Genomic DNA, 21,212 nt, shown 5'->3' with positions numbered 1-21,212 from the left:
GACAGAAAGAGAGAAAAGAGAGGAGGAGCAAGGACCAGAGAGGAAAGGATACAAAGATAAAGCAGGGAGGGAAAGTAAGGCCAAACAACTACAATCTGTGGAAAGAGGAGAGGATGAAGGGGGCCTTAGATGAAAAAAGGGAGGGAGTGAAGAAAGGAATTACAGTGAGTGTGCACCTCTTATCACGAGCATGGGGTGTGCCGCGATCCACACTGCAAAGACGCATCAGTGGAAAGGTGACTGGCAGTGAACATGCGTCAGGGCAGAAGCCCTACCTTCCAGAGGAGGCGGAAAGGGAGCTTGCTGCCACCCTCAAGACCTTGGCGCAGAGGGGGTTTCCCTTCACAAAATGTGATGTCCAGCAAGTGGCCTTTGATTTTGCAGCCAAGAACAACATATCTGGTTTCTCCAAGACAGCAGGGAGGGCCGGATATTACTGGTTTCAGAACTTTCTAAAGCGCAACCCAGAGCTTGGGATGCGCAAGCCAGAGGTCCTGTCTGCAGCACAGGCTGCTGGACTCAACAAAGAGGTGGTTAGCCAGTGGTTTAACCAGTATGAGAGCCTTTTGGTCGAGCTGGGTATTGAGGGCACACTGTCACATATATGGAACTGTGACGAGTCTGGGCTTCAGGACCAGTTCAGTTCGACAAAGGTCGTTGGACAGGTTGGCCAGCCATGTGTGGAGGTGTGTGCCGGAGAGAAGGGGGAGACAACGACTTGTCTGGCAGCGTTCAATGCAGAAGGCACATACAGTCGAACGATGATTATTTTTAAGGGGAAGCGTGTTCGTTCTGAGTGGCTACAGGGATGCCCAGAGAACACCAGTGTAAGGTGTTCAGACAATGGCTGGATTACCTCTGACCTCTTTCTGGAGTGGGGTCAAATGTTCATTCAGTCCCTCCCCAGGCCACAGTAGCCACGTCTATAACCTGGAGTTTATTAAGCTACTGAAGAGCAAGAATGTGCACATCATGTGCTACCCTGCCCACACAACCCATGCGCTGCAACCGGCGGACAAGGCCCTCTTCAAGAGTCTAAAACACCACTGGGACCAGGAAGGGAGGAAGTGGACGAGGATGATGGCTGGGCAGAAGCTGTCAAGGATGGAGTTCTTTGCGGTGTTCAGCAGGGCTTGGGCAAAGGCTGCCACTATTGAAAATGCCCAGGCAGGGTTCCGGGGGACAGGGATATTCTCCCCGAGACTGCTTTTGCCCCCAGCAAGATCACCAAAAGAGTGCTACCATCCACTCTACCAACCCCGCCCACAAGGCCGCAGTCTCTCCCAACCCCGCCCACAAGGCTGCAGTGTCTCTTACCCCCGCCCACAAGACCAGAGTCTCTCCCACCCCCGCCCACTGGACCATGGTCGCCCCTGCTGACCTTGACCCACTCTGCCCGCCAGCCATCAGCCCTGCTCTCTGGACATCAGCCCTCCCACCCGCCAGCCAGACCTCAGTCGCCTGCCGATCCGCCAGCCAGACCTCAGTCCTCTGCTTCCCTGACACCCCTGCTACCTGTGGAACCACTGTACTTTTTCCCAGAAGATGAGAAGGTGGTGTTTCAAGAGGTTGTGTTGGAGGATGTACCGGAAGAAGATAATGACCTCTTCAATCAGTTCACACCACAGAAAGAAACCCACTCCCAGGATGAGGCACCTTCCACCTCCACAGTAAGTGATATTTTATACTACTTTCAAACTTAGGCTACATGACATGTTACACATGCATGCTCACGCAAACATACGCATGCACATTCATGCACGCACACACACACACACATACACACAATTTAGTCCCTAATAATGTAAAATGTACACCAAATAATTATTCTATTTCTTACAATAACATAGGCTCTTTTTGTTATTTTCTTTCTGTTCAGTCTGTGAGATCGGTCACATTCACTGACTTGATCTCAGTGCCGCAAAGGGAGAGGGCCATCAGAAAGAGAGTGAAGCCACCATCATATAACCTCACAAGTGAGCAACACATTGAATATATTAAAACAAAAAAGTCATCCAGCAAGCAACCAGCCAAGCAAGCCAGCAAGTACCCGGGCAGCAAGCAACCAAAAGGAAAAAAAAAAAAAAAACAGGGCAAGAGAAGCAAATCACCTTGCAAAGCCTGCAACACCCACTATGGTGACCCAAATGACCCTAAGGCTACTGAGGAATGGGTAATATGTGATCCATGTTCTGCCTGGTTTCATGAGAGCTGTGGTGAAGAGAATGGTATCTGTGATGACGATGGTTTCATTTGCAAAGACTGTGTTTGAAAAAATGTTTTCATCACACACACACAAATCAGTTATCAATTTTGAATGTGAATTTTTGTAATTTGCACATTTCGTTCTAAATGTGTTGTTCACACACACACACACACACACACACACACACACACACACACACACACACACACACACACACACACACACACACACACACACACCACTGACATCAGTTCACTGATCTATGCTGTTCCAAAAAGTTTTTTTTTTAATGGCACATATGAATATGTTTGTTTAATGCAGTTTAAATGTTATGTGGCTGTATAAGCAGTTGTGTTTTAAAATTAAAATTGATGATAAATTACTATTTCCCTTTGCAGTTTGACTGGCCCATTGTACCTGAAACAGCTGGCCCATTTTAAATGTTGATAAATTTAAATTTAGCACAACTGATGTTTCAAGAACTGTAGGGCCTAAATAATTATATTTTATTACATAATTTCAACACAAAATTATCAAAAACAGTCATTAATATATTGTAGCGTTTATACGCCCGTATAAATCTAATTAATTATTATTCATAACGAATTATGATCAGTAATTAATAATTTAATTATTTTCAGAATTTACTGTAGCAGAATCAATAATATGATTAGTCTATCAGTTCATCCCATGAACAGAAAGCATAAACAGTTATTAACTCTAGGAAATATAATATCTTCCTGGCCAAGAAAGAATAATCCCCAGCTAACAATAAATTACGAAGTAAATTAAAGTAACAACATGTAACTTTTCAACCTTCATAATATATTTCCAAGACCCTTGTGACAGTACATCGACTTACAATAGGTTGAATGAGACGTCTGCCAGAGCCTGACGGGGTCTGTATCGCTTTTACTGGCACTATGTAACTTCAGGGTGCGGGTAGTAACCAGCGCTCAAAAAGAACAACAAAATTCGACTGCTTTACGGCATACGTCACTTTGCCCACCACTTCCTCAAATGTGTCCAACCAGCGCGTTTGTTTTCGTACGTCTGTTTTCGTCATGGCTGAAGCAGCAGCGAAACGTAAGAAGTCCAAGGTTTTGTCGGAGTAGAGTCGGAAGAGGAAAAGGGAGAGTGATAAACTGAAAGGCAGGACGAGGATTAATATTGGTCGAGCGTTTGCTCGCTGGCGTTAGCTTATGGAGGAGGAGAGTTACCAGACCGATGCTGACTTGGCCGTCATGCTGTTGAACTAGTAAGTAACTGTAAATTGCTTGCATACTATCTTTAGTTTTTCTAATCTGTTGTCTGCCTGGCTACGTTACGGAAACTATCTGGTCCTCCATTTATCTTCATGAATCAGCTAGTAGATGAGCGAATTATCAATCAGGTAGCTAGTAAACACTAACATGGTAGTTTTAGATGGTTAGGATGCTATCGCTATCATTCTCGTTCAGATTTGAGCATTGCAATCGACATGCAAATCGCAAATGTTTGAGTTAAAATGTTTAGTCTACTAAACATGTATAAATTATGAAAGGGGGAAGATTAATAATATTATCATTGCCCATATGAAAAAAACCTGCATGCTTCATACAGTAACCGTAAATCATTTTACGACAGCGGTAATGGACAATTCCGCTTCCAACCTGTAGGGCGACCGCAGAGGAAAAGTTCCATGTTGTTGCTTTAAGGGTAAAAGCATAGATACACAAGTAATCTCTTTTCAAATACAAACAATACTTTATTGATTATATACTAACACATAAAGCTAATCTCTAACACAAACACACACACACACACATTCATACGAGTTGCAGAAAGGAAGAGAGTGAGGAAAGAGTGACATGATGATGAGCGAGATGATGAAATCTCAAGATTCTATATGCACTTAAGACATGACCTGGAACGAACCATCAATCATTAATTTAACCCTTCTATCGTTTTAAGCAGGTTATTAAATTTATATCAATGCACCAGTTAAGATTTTAGTCTGGAGGTATTTGCGTCTTTGCGTTCCTTTTTGGGAATTCCCTTCGTTGCGTAAAAGGGGGTTTCCCCAGGTTCGTTGGCTGGTCTCCTAGTCACGTGGTGTGTTGGCGGAATGAAAGTCTTTGTTTGAAGCTGGCTTTGCAGAAGAAACGTGGCTCGAAATCTTGTCGCAAAACTTAACTTAGAACCGAGACTCACAACGGAAAGTACTGTAAAGGACAACTTAGAAAAGAAAAGAAAATTTAGACGAGAGTAGTAAGATGGCTTGAATAAATCTAACCCATCTGATCTTAATTTGGGTTGGTCTGCTCCTCAGTTACTAGTCTGGTTCAGATCTTCATCTTTTTCTGCCCATCTCTCTTGAGAGTGATAGCAGAGCGTTTCTTGAGGGTGAACCCAGAGAGCGAGAGCACAGAGAGAGAGAGAGCTTTGTTTTTGGGTCTAAGGTTTTCAAACTAAAAGTTTGTCCCCCCTCCTGAAGAGATCGGACCAATTAGACACTGGCTTTGTTTGTCGTAAATCATGCATTATCTGGGATCTCCTTACTAGCAGAGAGAACAGAGGCCACAGTTTAGACATCATTACTATTATACGAATACGAAACATTTTACACAGATTTCAATCAAGCCATCTTTTGAATCACGAGCATACGATCATACTGATATGAAACAACACACTTTCATTCACACGCCTAATAGTTATACAATTACATGAATTATATGGGATTAAAGCATATTAAATGGACACATATATCGTAGAAACACATAGAATGATGTATGATGTTTATAAGTCCATTGAAAATTGTTATTGAATGAGTTTTATGTATGCTGTAGGGAGAATCTCAGTTTTCTGGTTTAGAGAGAAAAGAACTCTGTTTGTTCGTTCAGAGGTCCCAACGGGGGAGGGGTCAGGAATGTTGTGGGGGTTCAGCAACATCTGCTGGTATTGATCCGTCTTGCAAACTATCAAAGTTGACCAATAAAAGTCGTTGGTCCGCAGCCTTTCCGACGCCTGTTGGTGATTTAGGTCAGTCAAGAATTGTTCTGGGATGAGTTTTATGGATTCTGATAGGTAAGTCTCTTTGTATGCAACGTTTATGGGCTTAAGACAGCCCTGAGGTCACGGGTATTTCCTGCTGAAATCTGTTTGTCTCTCTCATGGGACCTTGGGTCTCGGTCATCTCTTAACCAGTCAGCGCTTCGGCAACAAAGCTAGTATTGAACAGTTATTTCGTTAGTGCTGGGGGTCAGTTTTAAACAGCCCGACTGGTTGGCGCCTGGCCCCAATGACATGATGGATGAGGATCATGAGACGGTCTGAACAAATCTTCCCCCCTCATTCATCGAGAAGCAGAGAATTTGAAATAAAATTCAAAAAGAAGATTAGTCGGTGGTTGGTTCCTTCTCGTAGTTGTTACATATATCCCCCCCTTGGTTCGGCGATGTGTTGAAATGAAGACATCGTTGAACCCTGGAGAAACACGGGTAGAGGAAGCAAACACACACAGCAAACAACAAGACAACACCTCCATGACTGGTCACTTTACTGGTGCAGGGCAGTAGATTACCTAGGCATAAACAGGTTCACTCTCTCAATATAGTTGATCACGTTGAATAAAGTTTAGTTCAATTTTAGGACCGTTATCCTAGTTGGTTTTGGGACGGTGATCGATCAATTTTGTGACAAAATTTGATTTGTTTGTTTTATTCTCTTCTAAATTGTTCTAGGTTTAGACCAATTTACCTTTCAATTTGGGATACAAATGATGCAGGGAGTTCTCTGGCTCACATTCGTTTTAAGGTTACTTACAAATATTAGGCGTGGTGTGTCAATCCTATTATTGTGACCTTGACCCTTATGGGGCGGACAGGCATTTTATCTAATAAAAGAAGAAGGAAAAGGAAGGAAGAGGTAAAACAAAACAAAGCAGTTGAGTGTTCCTGATATGACTTAGGACTTGTCAGGTATCATGATGTAATGAGAGGTGTTCTCAGGTGTACTTGTTGGATGGATAGTTACCATGTTCCCTATGGTAAGTGTAGCTAAGTTGTTAAGCTAATTTCTGAAGTTAGTTTCTATCCGTGGGGGAAAACATGTTTGTTGCATGTTTTGCATGTTAGTGAGTATGTTAGGGGTGTCGAGTAGTGCATGTATGTATGATGTATGCATGTATGTATGCATATATGCATGTATGTATGTATGTATGTATGTATGTATGGTCAGATCTGTTTCAGTCTGTTTTGCTCCCCCCTTTGCTTGATGGCTTAGCTTTGATGAGCTTGTTGCCTCTTTGCCTTGGAAAAGGGATCTTCTGTGATCTGCTGGGGGTCAATCCAGTAAGGCAGGAAGTTCTCTGGCAGACATTGGGAGGCAGTTTGGCATGGATGTGTGAAGCTGTAGTGCGAAACTTGGTCTCCGTTGTTGCATTTCTCCGATGATGCCTTCTGGTTGTGACAGACTTTCTGACCTTCTGTGCTTACTGTTGTTGCTGTAGCACACACATGGTTCTTGAGTTTGGAGCTCGTTTGGTGGTTTCTTTATGAGTGATGGGTAGCCAGGATGGTGTTTCCTGGTACTTCTGGGTGTTTGTCAGTGGTTGACTGTGAGAGACCACTTTGTTCTGTGTTGTTGTCATCTTCATTATGAAGGTGTATCAGATGATCATTGGTCTTCCGTTCCATCGCTATCCTGTTCGTCATCCATGTTTACCTTATTTCTGATGAAAACTTTCAGTTGCCTCATTAGTTGCTCCATGTCTTCTGAAGGTAAACTGTCTGGTTCTTGGGCATACTCAGTGCTGTGCTTAACTGAGTGGTGCTGAGGTGGGTTTCCTGAGAAGCGTGGCTGGTTCCATGTCTTTTCCATGCGGTTGGTGTGGTATCTGTCATCGGCATGGGAGTCACGTTCTCTGTGCTTCTTACGAAGAACTGTGGTGTTGTCATACCACTGGTTGTCTTCCAGTGCAAGGCTTGTGTCTTGGCTGAAGGAGTTTGAAACTGTGGATGTTTTCAAACCTTTCTTTGAGGACATCTTTTGTTTGATGTGGGCCTTGTGTGTCAGGTCACGTAGCTGTTGAATTGTCATTGTGTCTGCGCTGACCATGAGATCAAGATGATGACTTAATCTGGGATGCAGATTTCTCAGAAAGAGGTTTTTGAAGTTCACATCCTCTTCTTGTTCAGGTGAGTTATGTGCACCAAAGAAGGCTTGTCGAAAACGGTGGTAGTAGGCTTGAGGAGTCTCTTGTCGACCTTGTTTGGTTTCCAAAGCGATTAACACACCATGTTCCGACTCTGGGCCTGTGAATTCCTTAATCAGTGTCTCACATAGCAGCTGGTAGTTTGACTTTACATGAGCAGGTTGTCGGTCTAGGAAGCTTCTTACCTCTGGACTGGATGTGGATCTGAGGAGGTAGAACCTGTCTTTGTCAGTGGAAGTTGATATCTCGGATGTAGGCTTCAATGTCTTGGCTCTCCGTGGAGTTCGGGTTGAACTGAGTGATATTCTTAACCAGCTGGTTGAGATCTTTAAAGGTCATCCCTTGTGCAGCTTTGGAGTCTGCCTGGATGAGCTCTCTTTGTTTGTTGGCAGTGAACAGTTCTGTGGTGAAAGCAGGTGATGTTTTGGGTTGCGGCCATTCACTTCTTTCACTGTATGCCAGTTCTTGGATGGAGGACTTTGTTCTGCTCAGCAGTGGTGATGCTGAGGGAGGTCTCTCGCTTCTTGGCTCTGGTTTCTGTTTGAAAACATGCCGGAGTTCATCTCTGACCGCGTAGAGCTTGTCGTTGGCGTCATCTCGCTGTTGGGTCAGATGGTCGATTTCAGCATTGCACCTTTCCAGGTGGTCTTTCAGAGCATTGATTTCAGAGTTCTTGTCTTTAATGTCAGCTTTAGCTTTCTCTAGCTGATGTTCAGTAACCTGGAGTTGGTTTACCAGATGTTTCTGGACGGTCTTTAATTCTTGTTTGTCACGTTCAGTGACTGCAAAGGCTTCTTGGAGCTTGTCAACTTGGTTCTTTGTTTCTGGCTCCACTTTGTCAGGCACTTGAGCTTTCGCTTTGAGCTGGTCTGTGCAGCGTTGAGTGTGCATCAGCTCTCTCAGGAATTCAGTGGTCTGACGCTTGAAGTCGTCCTGGACTTTCACTTCCAGCTTGTCTATGCGGCTCTGGGCACGTGTCAGCTCCTCCTGAAGGTGGGTGATGTGCTTGTCGCTTAGTGTCAGCTGGGCTGTGAAGGCATTGCTTAGGGAACAGATAATCTTGGTTAGTTCCACGTTGTTGTGGTTCTGTTTCTGGCTTGAATCATGTGTCAGGAATCTTCTCAGAATTATGATTATTATTAAAAATAATAACAGTTCAATTGTCTTTGGTGTGAGGCAGTCTGTAATGCCTCTGAGCCAGGCGTCCACGTCAGTGGGGTTTGTTGTCCGCGACATGTTGGCACGCTGGGGTGAAGAGACTGACACAGATCTGTGTGGGGTGTAAGCCTATGTGGTTGAACAGCTAAGTGTCGTTTAAGTGACTGTACAACAACAGTGAAGTGTGGTAATGTCTAAGTGTTGGTCTCAGTGTAGACAGGTAGGCTAGTGATGTGGACACTTCTTCACTCAACTAAGTGATGAGTAAGAGAGAGCTAAAAGCTGATCAGTGACTTTAAAGCGTGAAGATGGCACAACCTCTGGAGGTGCAAGAGCCAATGAGAAGATTTTCCTTTTACGAATTTTACGACCCTAAATTTTACGACCCTTTGTGTTCTAGCAGGGCATTTGAATATGTACTTTAATTGGGTGTTTAAGAAAAGAATCTTTAAGATTCTTATAATACTAATGCATCACAAAGTTAGCAACATGTAATGTAAATTAACAAATCAGAGACGAAGATTGGATTTTTTAGAGACCAAACATGCCGCACATATAATGTTGGTTAACCATAATATGCAAAGTATGAAACATTAACCCAATTGAGTTTACAAGAATACAAACGCCACATAAAAGGGAAAATCATGAGATGGGAAAATTAGATACATGTTTACACATTTATCAAGTGGTTATATATAGAATATATATAGGATTAACAGGGTTTTTATTTATCTTCCTCTGCAAGAATTTAAGTGAGAGTCACAGCTCTCAGGACATTCTTTTCAATCATAAAACCCAGTCTCAGTGTGTGTCCTGTAACAAGACACTGCGTCCTGCCAGTGTGTTAGCTTTATTTGGGGAACGTTTCACAGGCCTTATTTGGGAGAGTGAGTTTGCTGGATTATTCATTAAATAAATGAATAATTTGTGTGTGTACGATTGGTCCAGACGCTACATATTCCCCCCTTTCGGTCGTTGTTGTCCCTCTCAAGGACAACCACGAACGACGTTGGAAGTGCAGAAAGATCAGACACACCTCTGTCATACAAGGCTGGAAGGCCATGGTGGCCTCTGGTTGTTTGTGTTTCCTGGAGCGGTGGTCGTTCCATCGGGTGATGTAGACAGTAGCCAAGTCCAGGTCTCTGCAGCAGGTGCCGAGGCAGCAGGTGCCTTGAAAGTGTGTCACCTGTCCTTTGAGGCAGGTGGTTGCTTGTGACTGCAGGGAGTGGTTATGGGTATTGTGTAGTGTGAAGAGAGTTTCAGACTGACCTAGTGTTGGTAGCAAAAGGGCAGCAATCAGTCCGTTTTCAAACTCTGAGAACTCCTTTATGATGGCTTGTTTCAGCTGCTGGTAGTTAGACTGGATGTTTTCTGGCTGCCGAGCCAGAAAGCGTTGCACCTCTGGGCTGGATGTTATCCAGATCAGATAGAGTCTATCTTGATGGTGCACACTCATCAAAGACTGCAGGTGAAAGTCAATGTCTCGCAGGTAACCGTGGACGTCGTTGTCTCCTGCAAGCTCTGGTGTAAATGCAGGGAGGTCTTTGAGTGTCACTACATGTGTCGTTTCAGGATTCGTTTGAATCAGTCCTTTTCCTTCTGCGGCTGCAGAAGCTTTAAGGAAATTGTCCGATGACATGTTAAGCAGAGGGGTTTGTCTCCCCCCTTGGTTACTCTGTGCTTGGCTGGGGGAGGTTTCTCTGCTGATTGCAAGTGGGGGAGTGAGATGTCTCTCCTGCTGTGGTTCTTTTTGCAGCAGGTAAGAGTGTCTCAGTTCTCGTTGGACCATGTCAAGTTCATCTTTGGTGTTGTCCAGCTGCTGGGTCAGTGCCTCAATTACAGCTCTGGACACCTTCAGTTGACCTTCACAGGCCATGATTCTTGCATCTTTTTCCAAGATTTCAGAATTTGCTGCTTTTAACAGTGACTCTGTGTGAAAGAGTTCCTTTTCCAGGTCCTCTCTGACTGTCTTTTCAAACTGCTCTTGTTGTTTAGCAGTTGTCAGTGCGGTTTGAAGACTGTGGATTTCCTCCTGTGTCTCTCTTCTGCCAGGGTCCTTGTGTCTGTCCTGAGCCTCCATCTCTAGCTGGTCTATGCGGCTTTTAGCATGTGTCAGCTCCTTTTGGGACTCTGTGATCTGGAGTTTGAGGCTGTTTACCTCCTGTTTCAAACCTGTGAGGTTGTGGGCCAGGAAGATAACCTCAGTCAGATATTGGTGGTCATACATCTGGTTTGAATCATCTTTCATTAGTTGTCTTCCCTTGTTATCCAGTTGCATTTGGCTCTGGTGCTGAAGGTCGTCAGCAGCCGTGGGTAAAAGGGTGTTCTTCAAAACACCTAGCCAGTCCTTTTGGTTTGCCATCTGGGCATGTAGGCTGAGCATCTGCAACATTCTGGCACACTTGTGGTGAGAGTAAGGGCAAGAGACTAATGCAAGATCAAACAGAATTTGGAGCTAAAGGCAAAGTGAGACAGCTAGGTGTATAATGTACAGCTAGGTTTTGCCAGGTGTGGTTAGCAAGTGAAATGTGTACCTGATTATTACTATCTTAGCTGCAAATAGCAGGATGCTCAGATTTGTGTGGATCTGAGTGGCTTTGCTTGAAGAGCGTAAGCCTAGATAATAAATGACTTAAGATGGTTCTTATGGTCAAATTATTTCTCAGAACTTACTGATAGCATACAACAGGCTTGATCTCTGAACAAATGAAGAAGAGAAAGAAAGAGGAAGAGGAAGCTTTCCGATTAGATTGTGTTTATTAGTGGTACTCAAAATTATGCCATAGCAGTCGTCTAGATTACTTCTGTAGCTGGCTAATAAAATTGAAGCAACTGTTGAAAATAAACAAATCAAGAAGGAAAGTTGTCTAGTTACTTTTGCGGTTTTATGGGGAAATAAAACCACACTAGAACAAGAGGGTTAAATGAAAAAAAAAAAAATAGCTGACTTCTATTATGATTAAATTTAATAAAAAGATTTAAAGTGATTAAAACAGCTGAATGATCTAGTATTGGGAAAAATCAATTGCACTTATGATCAACCATTAGATTTGCTTTGTACATCATTCTATAGTTGGTCACAGCTGCTGTGTGTTCAAGACCATACCATGTGTTTGTCCCTCCATAAAGTTTAGTCAGCGTGCCATTGAAAGTTCCCAATAACTATAACAATTCTTCTCTAGCTAAACAGTTTACATGTAATTAAGTTTAGATTTAATTAACAAAGTAACTGCAAATTTAGCTGAACAGTATTCAGTAAGGAATGCACCTGAAAAGTGCAGGTGAAATTAGATGAGAAGAATTAAAGTTAAGGAAAGTGAAAGTGAGAATTCAGAAACCAGAAATGGGGTTAAAGGAAAATGGTTTAGATCACTCCACACTGCATACACACAAGCTGTATTTAAAGGCTTCATGTAAATGATGCTAACAACTAACTGCTGAAGTTATTAGTTAGCTTAGCCTAAGCTGAAGGGTTGCTAGGTTGGGTTAGCTTAGCCACTTCGGCTGTTTGTTTACAAAATGGCGTCGGAAGGTAACACATGTGCTATCTAGAGTTAGCACTTCCTGTGACAAGTCGTTGTCATGGAAACCAATGCACTTCAGAGTTTCAGTGAGTGAGATACAGTTTTGATCACCAGGTAGCTATGCTTTTTAAATGCACGGATAAAGTTTAGATGAATGACATCAATCTAACTATAATTATGACCGCCGCTAGCGTAGCTAGCGAAAGCGGTCATATAGGGATTGTCAAAGTTTTTTTTTTTTTTTTTCCCGTCACCTTACTGAATTTTTCGTCAACGATACCAGGGACACCGAAGCACCGGGGAACATGAAATTTGGTGGGCATGTAGCCCCACTAGACTTCTAAGGAAAAATTTCGTTTGGTCCCCGGGGGCCACTCCCCCCCCGCGCTGGGCCCCCTCAAACCCCAAAAAATGCAGTTTTTCCTAAATAACTACCTGAACCGTGGCACCGAGGATGAAGAAATTTTTATGGTATGTTGGTCTACTAGACTTTTACGGAAAAATTTCGTTTGGTCCCCGGGGGCCACTTCCCCCCCCGCGCTGGGGCCCCCGTAAATTTTTCGTCAACGATACCAGGGACACCGAAGCACCGGGGAACATGAAATTTGGTGGGCATGTAGCCCCACTAGACTTCTAAGGAAAAATTTCGTTTGGTCCCCGGGGGCCACTCCCCCCCCGCGCTGGGCCCCCCCAAACACCAAAAAATGCAGTTTTTCCTAAATAACTACCTGAACCGTGGCACCGAGGATGAAGAAATTTTTATGGTATGTTGGCCTACTAGACTTTTACGGAAAAATTTCGTTTGGTCCCCGGGGGCCACTTCCCCCCCCCGCGCTGGGGCCCCCTTAAATTTTTCGTCAACGATACCAGGGACACCGAAACACCGGGGAACATGAAATTTGGTGGGCATGTAGCCCCACTAGACTTCTAAGGAAAAATTTCGTTTGGTCCCCGGGGGCCACCCCCCCCCCCGCGCTGGGCCCCCCCAAACACCAAAAAATGCAGTTTTTCCTAAATAACTACCTGAACCGTGGCACCGAGGATGAAGAAATTTTTATGGTATGTTGGTCTACTGGACTTTTACGGAAAAATTTCGTTTGGTCCCCGGGGGCCACTTCCCCCCCCGCGCTGGGGCCCCCTTAAATTTTTCGTCAACGATACCAGGGACACCGAAACACCGGGGAACATGAAATTTGGTGGGCATGTAGCCCCACTAGACTTCTACGGAAAAATTTCGTTTGGTCCCCGGGGGCCACTCCCCCCCCGCGCTGGGCCCCCCCAAACCCAAAAAAAATGCAGTTTTTCCTAAATAACTACCTGAACCGTGGCACCGAGGATGAAGAAATTTTTATGGTATGTTGGTCTACTAGACTTTTACGGAAAAATTTCGTTTGGTCCGCGGGGGCCACTTCCCCCCCCCCGCGCTGGGGCCCCCATAAATTTTTCGTCAACGATACCAGGGACACCGAAACACCGGGGAACATGAAATTTGGTGGGCATGTAGCCCCACTAGACTTCTAAGGAAAAATTTCGTTTGGTCCCCGGGGGCCACTCCCCCCCCGCGCTGGGCCCCCCCAAACCCAAAAAAATGCAGTTTTTCCTAAATAACTACCTGAACCGTGGCACCGAGGATGAAGAAATTTTTGTGGTATGTTGGTCTACTAGACTTTTACGGAAAAATTTCGTTTGGTCCGCGGGGGCCACTTCCCCCACCCCCGCGCTGGGGCCCCCATAAATTTTTCGTCAACGATACCAGGGACACCCAAACACCGGGGAACATGAAATTTGGTGGGCATGTAGCCCCACTAGACTTCTAAGGAAAAATTTCGTTTGGTCCCCGGGGGCCACTCCCCCCCCGCGCTGGGCCCCCCCAAACCCAAAAAATGCAGTTTTTCCTAAATAACTACCTGAACCGTGGCACCGAGGATGAAGAAATTTTTGTGGTATGTTGGTCTACTAGACTTTTACGGAAAAATTTCATTTGGTCCCCGGGGGCCACTTCCCCCCCCCCCGCGCTGGGGCCCCCGTAAATTTTTTGTCAACCATACCAGGGACACCGAAACACCGGGGAACATGAAATTTGGTGGGCATGTAGCCCCACTAGACTTCTACGGAAAAATTTTGTTTGGTCCCCGGGGGCCACTCCCCCCCCCCGCGCTGGGCCCCCCTTAACCCAAAAAAATGCAGTTTTTCCTAAATAACTACCTGAACCGTGGCACCGAGGATGAAGAAATTTTTGTGGTATGTTGGTCTACTAGACTTTTACGGAAAAATTTCGTTTGGTCCGCGGGGGCCACTTCCCCCCCCCCGCGCTGGGGCCCCCATAAATTTTTCGTCAACGATACCAGGGACACCGAAACACCGGGGAACATGAAATTTGGTGGGCATGTAGCCCCACTAGACTTCTAAGGAAAAATTTCGTTTGGTCCCCGGGGGCCACTCCCCCCCCGCGCTGGGCCCCCCCAAACCCAAAAAAATGCAGTTTTTCCTAAATAACTACCTGAACCGTGGCACCGAGGATGAAGAAATTTTTGTGGTATGTTGGTCTACTAGACTTTTACGGAAAAATTTCATTTGGTCCCCGGGGACCACTTCCCCCCCCCCGCGCTGGGGCCCCCGTAAATTTTTTGTCAACCATACCAGGGACACCGAAACACCGGGGAACATGAAATTTGGTGGGCATGTAGCCCCACTAGACTTCTACGGAAAAATTTTGTTTGGTCCCCGGGGGCCACTCCCCCCCCCCCCCGCGCTGGGCCCCCCTTAACCCAAAAAAATGCAGTTTTTCCTAAATAACTACCTGAACCGTGGCACCGAGGATGAAGAAATTTTTATGGTATGTTCGTCTACTAGACTTTTACGGAAAAATTTCGTTTGGTCCCCGGGGGCCACTTCCCCCCCCCCCCCCCCCCGCGCTGGGGCCCCCGTAAATTTTTCGTCAACGATACCAGGGACACCGAAGCACCGGGGAACATGAAATTTGGTGGGCATGTAGCCCCACTAGACTTCTACGGAAAAATTTCGTTTGGTCCCCGGGGGCCACTCCCCCCCCCGCGCTGGGCCCCCCCAAAACCAAAAAAATGCAGTTTTTCCTAAATAACTACCTGAACCGTGGCACCGAGGATGAAGAAATTTTTATGGTATGTTGGTCTACTAGACTTTTACGGAAAAATTTCGTTTGGTCCCCAGGGGCCACTTCCCCCCCCCGCGCTGGGGCCCCCGTAAATTTTTCGTCAACGATACCAGGGACACCGAAGCACCGGGGAACATGAAATTTGGTGGGCATGTAGCCCCACTACACCTTTACGGAAAAATTTCGTTTGGTCCCCGGGGGCCACTCCCCCCCCGCGCTGGGCCCCCCCAAACCCAAAAAAATGCAGTTTTTCCTAAATAACTACCTGAACCGTGGCACCGAGGATGAAGAAATTTTTATGGTATGTTGGTCTACTAGACTTTTACGGAAAAATTTCGTTTGGTCCCCGGGGGCCACTTCCCCCCCCCTGCGCTGGGGCCCCCGTAAATTTTTCGTCAACGATACCAGGGACACCGAAACACCGGGGAACATGAAATTTGGTGGGCATGTAGCCCCACTAGACTTGTACGGAAAAATTTCGTTTGGTCCCCGGGGGCCACTCCGAGGGCACCGAGGATGAAGAAATTTTTATGGTATGTTGCTCTTAAGGGCCCACATCAACCTAGCCCATAATCACTCATTTGTGATTTGCGCCCCTCCCATAAAAAATGAAAATGCAATATTATTCTGCTTTAATCGCCCCTATCTTCAGTGGAGATGTTCAGAACTGCACCATATTTCATGTGTATGATTAACTTGACATCCTCTGGGGGTATCCTCTGCTAAGTTTTGTAGAATTTCATCCATGGGGGGGTATAAAATAAATTCATTTATGTGCACATTTAGTGACTGTACACCCATCGGCTTGTAGATGGTGCTGTTGAGCGAAGGGTTGCTGGTTTAGGATGATACTGTCACACACACACATGCAGGAATACAAACAAACGCAAGCATGCACACACACTGACATCCACACGCACAGACACACACTCATACACACACATACAAATCCACATGCACAGACACACACACACACACAAACACACACGCGCACACATGTACGCACACATACATACACGCACAGACACACACACACACACACACACACACACACAGACACACATACACAAACACACACAAACACACACACACACACACACACACAGACAGACATGCACATACTATTACTTTTTTTAGGTATATACATAAACACGCAATACAGCCAAATTACTCCACATCATTTATTTTTGTGGAAAGCCAGTGCAGGCCTGAGCGGCGGTCATATTTTGTACCGCGATGCGGTACATCTAGTTTGTAAGGCTTCTACACTGTAAAAAGGGGAGCATCGCCCATATTTACATTTATATAACACTGTACTGAGATTCCTTCATCAGAAACAGGTTAAGCAATACTGCATTTGGAATTCTTTAACCAAAGCAGAATAATCAATTCTGGTACAGTTTATATGCCGCAGAGCTGAGATTCCTTCGTCAAAACAGACTTACGCTTTAATACTGAAATTAGGGTTTCTTCGCTAAAATCATATTAACCTTACACTGATACCATTTGAAAATATGCTTAAATGTGTTAAGACTTTTTCAATTACAGTAGAGATGTCAATTCAAATCATCATTTATCCGCATTTAAACAAGCCAGCAACTAGCGACCTTAATGCGGTATCGCATGTTGTGTCCTATTCTGACTAAAATTATCAAATACACACTTTTAGGTTGACAGTGGTTTAAGCTCATAACCTTTGTTTAATCATGCCGTATTCATTCTCCACCATAATGTAGCAAATTAGCCCAATATGAAATATTAATAATCAATAATAACTGGTTATAATTGATTATGAATATTTTGATCAGTTAATATAATTAACTTACTGTCGTAAATTAATATTACAATCAATTAGCCTGTTTGTCCCGTGAACAATCAGGATTAATTGTTTATTAACTCTAAGAAATGTAAATTTCCGGGGCATGGGAAATGTCTTTTTTAATTTACAGTACTAAGAAGAGCAGTAGCAAAAATCTAAATGATTAGTGACTCCAGTTATGAGCTTGAGACACAGACAACTTTACGTGTGACAAACAAGATTTTATTAACTAGTCTAAACACTTAAACTACTCTAACATACACACACATACATGCATACAGTTTACCAAGGGAAAAAGAGCTGAAGCAGAATACAGGAAAGCAAGAAGTTATAGCATTGTTTGAAATTCAGCAGATCAACAGCCTTGAGCAAACCATCAGTTTAGTTCTAACACATCCTTCTTTAAAGGGGTAAGGATACTTAATGTATCAAATAATGAGACTAAGTTTGATACTTGCATGTCTCGCCCATTTGAATTAAACTGTCCTGATGTAATTTGTTGAGGCTCCAGTTGATCTTTGCTGATGTGGTCTTGATGAGAGAGAACCAGTGGTAGTCAGAGTATCTTTGGTGAATGGAAAGACAAGGCCGCCTGGCACAAGCTTGGTGGGTCCTTAGAGGCTTCTAGTTCAGCATCATCTTCACATCAGCATTTCAGAAAAGGAGTAAGAGAGAGCTAAAAGCTGATCAGTGACTTTAAAGCGTGAAGATGGCACAACCTCTGGAGGTGCAAGAGCCAATGAGAAGATTTTCCTTTGGAGGGAAATTTTACGACCCTTTGTGTTCTAGCAGGGCATTTGAATATGTATTTTCATTGGGTGTTTAAGAAAAGAATCTTTAAGATTCTTATAATACTAATGCATCACAAAGTTAGCAACATGTAATGTAAATTAACAAATCGGAGACGAAGATTGGATTTTTTAGAGACCAAACATGCCGCACATATAATGTTGGTTAACCATAATATGCAAAGTATGAAACATTAACCCAATTGAGTTTACAAGAATACAAACGCCACATAAAAGGGAAAATCATGAGATGGGAAAATTAGATACATATTTACACATTTATCAAGTGGTTATATATAGAATATATATAGGATTAACAGGGTTTTTATTTCTCTTCCTCTGCAAGAATTTAAGTGAGAGTCACAGCTCTCAGGACATTCTTTTCGATCATAAAACCCAGTCTCAGTGTGTGTCCTGTAACAAGACACTGCGTCCTGCCAGTGTGTTAGCTTCATTTGGGGAACGTTTCACAAGCCTTATTTGGGAGAGTGAGTTTGCTGGATTATTCATTAAATAAATGAATAATTTGTGTGTGTGTGTCTGATTGGTCCAGACGCTACAATATTAATCATAAAAACACATGGAATAGGCATATATTATTGTCCCAAACGATTTACCAAAAAGTGGCCCAATTTAGTTGATATCACCCGTGTGTTTGGCAAAACTAACTAAAATAAAATAATAGAGTAAATGTCCTAGTTTTCGTATTTGTCAAGGTCTTTCATTTTTTAACGCTATTTAAAACACGCAGCGTATTCGTTCAGCTGCATTTCCTTTCCCTGCTCTCCCTCCGTCTCTGTCACTCATGTGTCTCTCACATGCGTGCGCGCGCGCACACACACACACACACACACACACACAGACACAGCCCCTTCCCTTCCGTGCACACCGCTTCTCCATGAGAACGAGTGTTCGTTCGACGTTGAAAACAAGTTCGCGAAAGGTTGGTGTCTCTATCTCGTGAACACCTTTACACAATCACTCATTAAAAAGTGGTATAAAAATATTTTAAATTCTGAATATAATTTTGTCAGTGTGTTAATGTCGACCCGAGAAGCGATAGCGCCTTCTTTTGAAAGTTAACTAGACGCAAGTTTGAGGTAAAATGCACTTTTTGGTTGTGGTTGTCGATGTCAAAACACTATATAAGCTGTGATATTAAATAATGTTATGTCAATTTTTTACTTTTACACTGAATGTTTGCTGCATCAATCCAGATGAGTAGGCTATTGACTGGTAAATTTAGTATAGGGTGTGAAATTTGTACAGCTGTGGTATTTGTATAGGGTGTGAATTCTGTATAGAAGATGTGTAGATTTTTGGTACAGCGTTTGGATTTTGTAAGAAGTAAAGGAATTTCAATGGGGTGTGATTTTTTTTCTAAAATTGTATGATGTTTTTGTTGAGTTTGTATTACACAATACTTTTTCTGACCTTTTTGAATCTTGCCCCTGACAAATAACCCAAATTACAAAAAAAGACTAAAACTAACACTAAAACTAATAAAAAATATACTAAAACTAAGCATTTTCAAAAAAATAAAAAATAAACTAAACTAGCAAACCCACTTTAAAAACTAATTAAAACTAAACTGAATTTGAAAACAAAAAATCAAAACGAAATAAAAATAAAAACTAATGAAAAATGCAAACCTATAATAACCCTGAATCAAACACACCTGAACCAGCTAGTCATCGTCTTTAGGATAATTAATACTACAGACAGGTGAGGTTTTTATCGGAGTTGACGCTAAACTGCAGGACAGCGGCACTCCAGAAACAACTTTACTATCCCTTATGGAGATGTTGCTGTATTCAAATTTGAAGCTATATTTAAAACATGAATCCTAAAGCAATATGCAATTATGTAGCTATGTAAATAAACACAATACGTATGTAATAAATCACTGTATATTAAATCCAACTTGTTTCTGTATATCTTCTCTGTAACACAGTCATTTTCAATAGTCTTTTGTCAAATTTGGCGTAGTTAATAAAAAAGGTAGGCAATGCGTAGCAGTGACAGGTCAAAGTCCTAAAGTCTTCAGACAATGGCCGTTTTTAATTTAGTTTTTGCAAAGAATTGTAGCGTTTCATAACTGCAGGATGTTTCACTTACAGCAACCTTAAGCATCAGTAGCCACTAGTCCAGTGGTTCCCAACCTTTTTCCTTGGGGCCCCCCCTATGTACTTATTTAACAATCCGTGACCCCCCCATATTTAACGATATATATATATATATATATATATATATATATATATATATATATATATATATATTAGGGGTCTAACGGTTCACAAAATTCACGGTTCGGTTCGATACGATACACTTGTGTCACGGTTCGGTTCAGTACGTTTTTGATACAGCAAAAAGAAAGAAATGCCAGAGAAATTTCCTTGATTTAATTTTTTTTTATTCTTTTTTATATTAAAACTAACATCATAAAGTATGTTTTTTTTTTTTACTTTGAGCAATTCTAGAGCTATAATTCACTCTTCTTATGAGCATATAAAACAAAACAGCTCCTTGGAAAAAATTAAATGTAATATTGTTGTAGTTATAAACAAAGGTTTATTTTATTTCAGATTAACATTTGAGGGTATTCATAATGTCAAAATAAAACCGACGTAATGTTACTTGAAGGCATTATAGCCTACTATTCCTGCCAAACTTCCATGGTTGCAGTTACTACAGTAAATCCATGGTGAATAGGCCTATGTTGCTGATCTGTGGACACTGGATAGTTCATTCATGGCACAGTGTTTCTTCCTTGTTTCCACGCGCTGTTTGATCCGTTAATAACGGAGAAATGTGAATGTTTCTCACTAGATCTCGCAGCGATGTTATTACTTCTGTGGCAAATTCAAATGATTTCTTTACTGGATCTCTTATTAGCGCTGTGTAGTAACAGTGTCGCATGATCACATCGGCTTGCGCTGCACTGGTCTGGTCCGGTCCAAACTGATAAACGGTCCTTCAACCACACAATAACGAGCAGTTTCGTTCCGCTTGCATTACGTTTGCCATTTGATGTTGGGCAATGTTGTGGTCGCGCCGGCATCTTACATTATGAGCGCGCTTGCCACGCGCAACGCGCCTACATTTGAAATAACGAAATTGTAATTGAAATCGGCATTGTAAGTATATGATTTTTTAAAAACTTTGAAAAAATATTTTTATATCAAATTATTAGTGGAACATTTTATGCATCTTTATTCACCTCAAAGCATATCCGCTCCCGCGGACCCCAGGTTGGGAACCAATGCACTAGTCGCATTGGTGTGACGTCAACTCCCCTCTTCGATTGATTGGCTAGAGGAGTAGCTGTCAATCTAGAACTAGTGGACCAATGGCGACACTTAAGCCCGCCCTAATTTACATGAAACTCGA

The sequence above is a fragment of the Scardinius erythrophthalmus genome, assembly GCF_964197995.2.
Source record: "Scardinius erythrophthalmus genome assembly, chromosome: 18".
NCBI classification, from domain to species: domain Eukaryota; kingdom Metazoa; phylum Chordata; class Actinopteri; order Cypriniformes; family Leuciscidae; genus Scardinius; species Scardinius erythrophthalmus.
The sequence above is the reverse complement of the archived record's forward strand: the minus strand, read 5'-3'. Positions refer to the sequence as shown.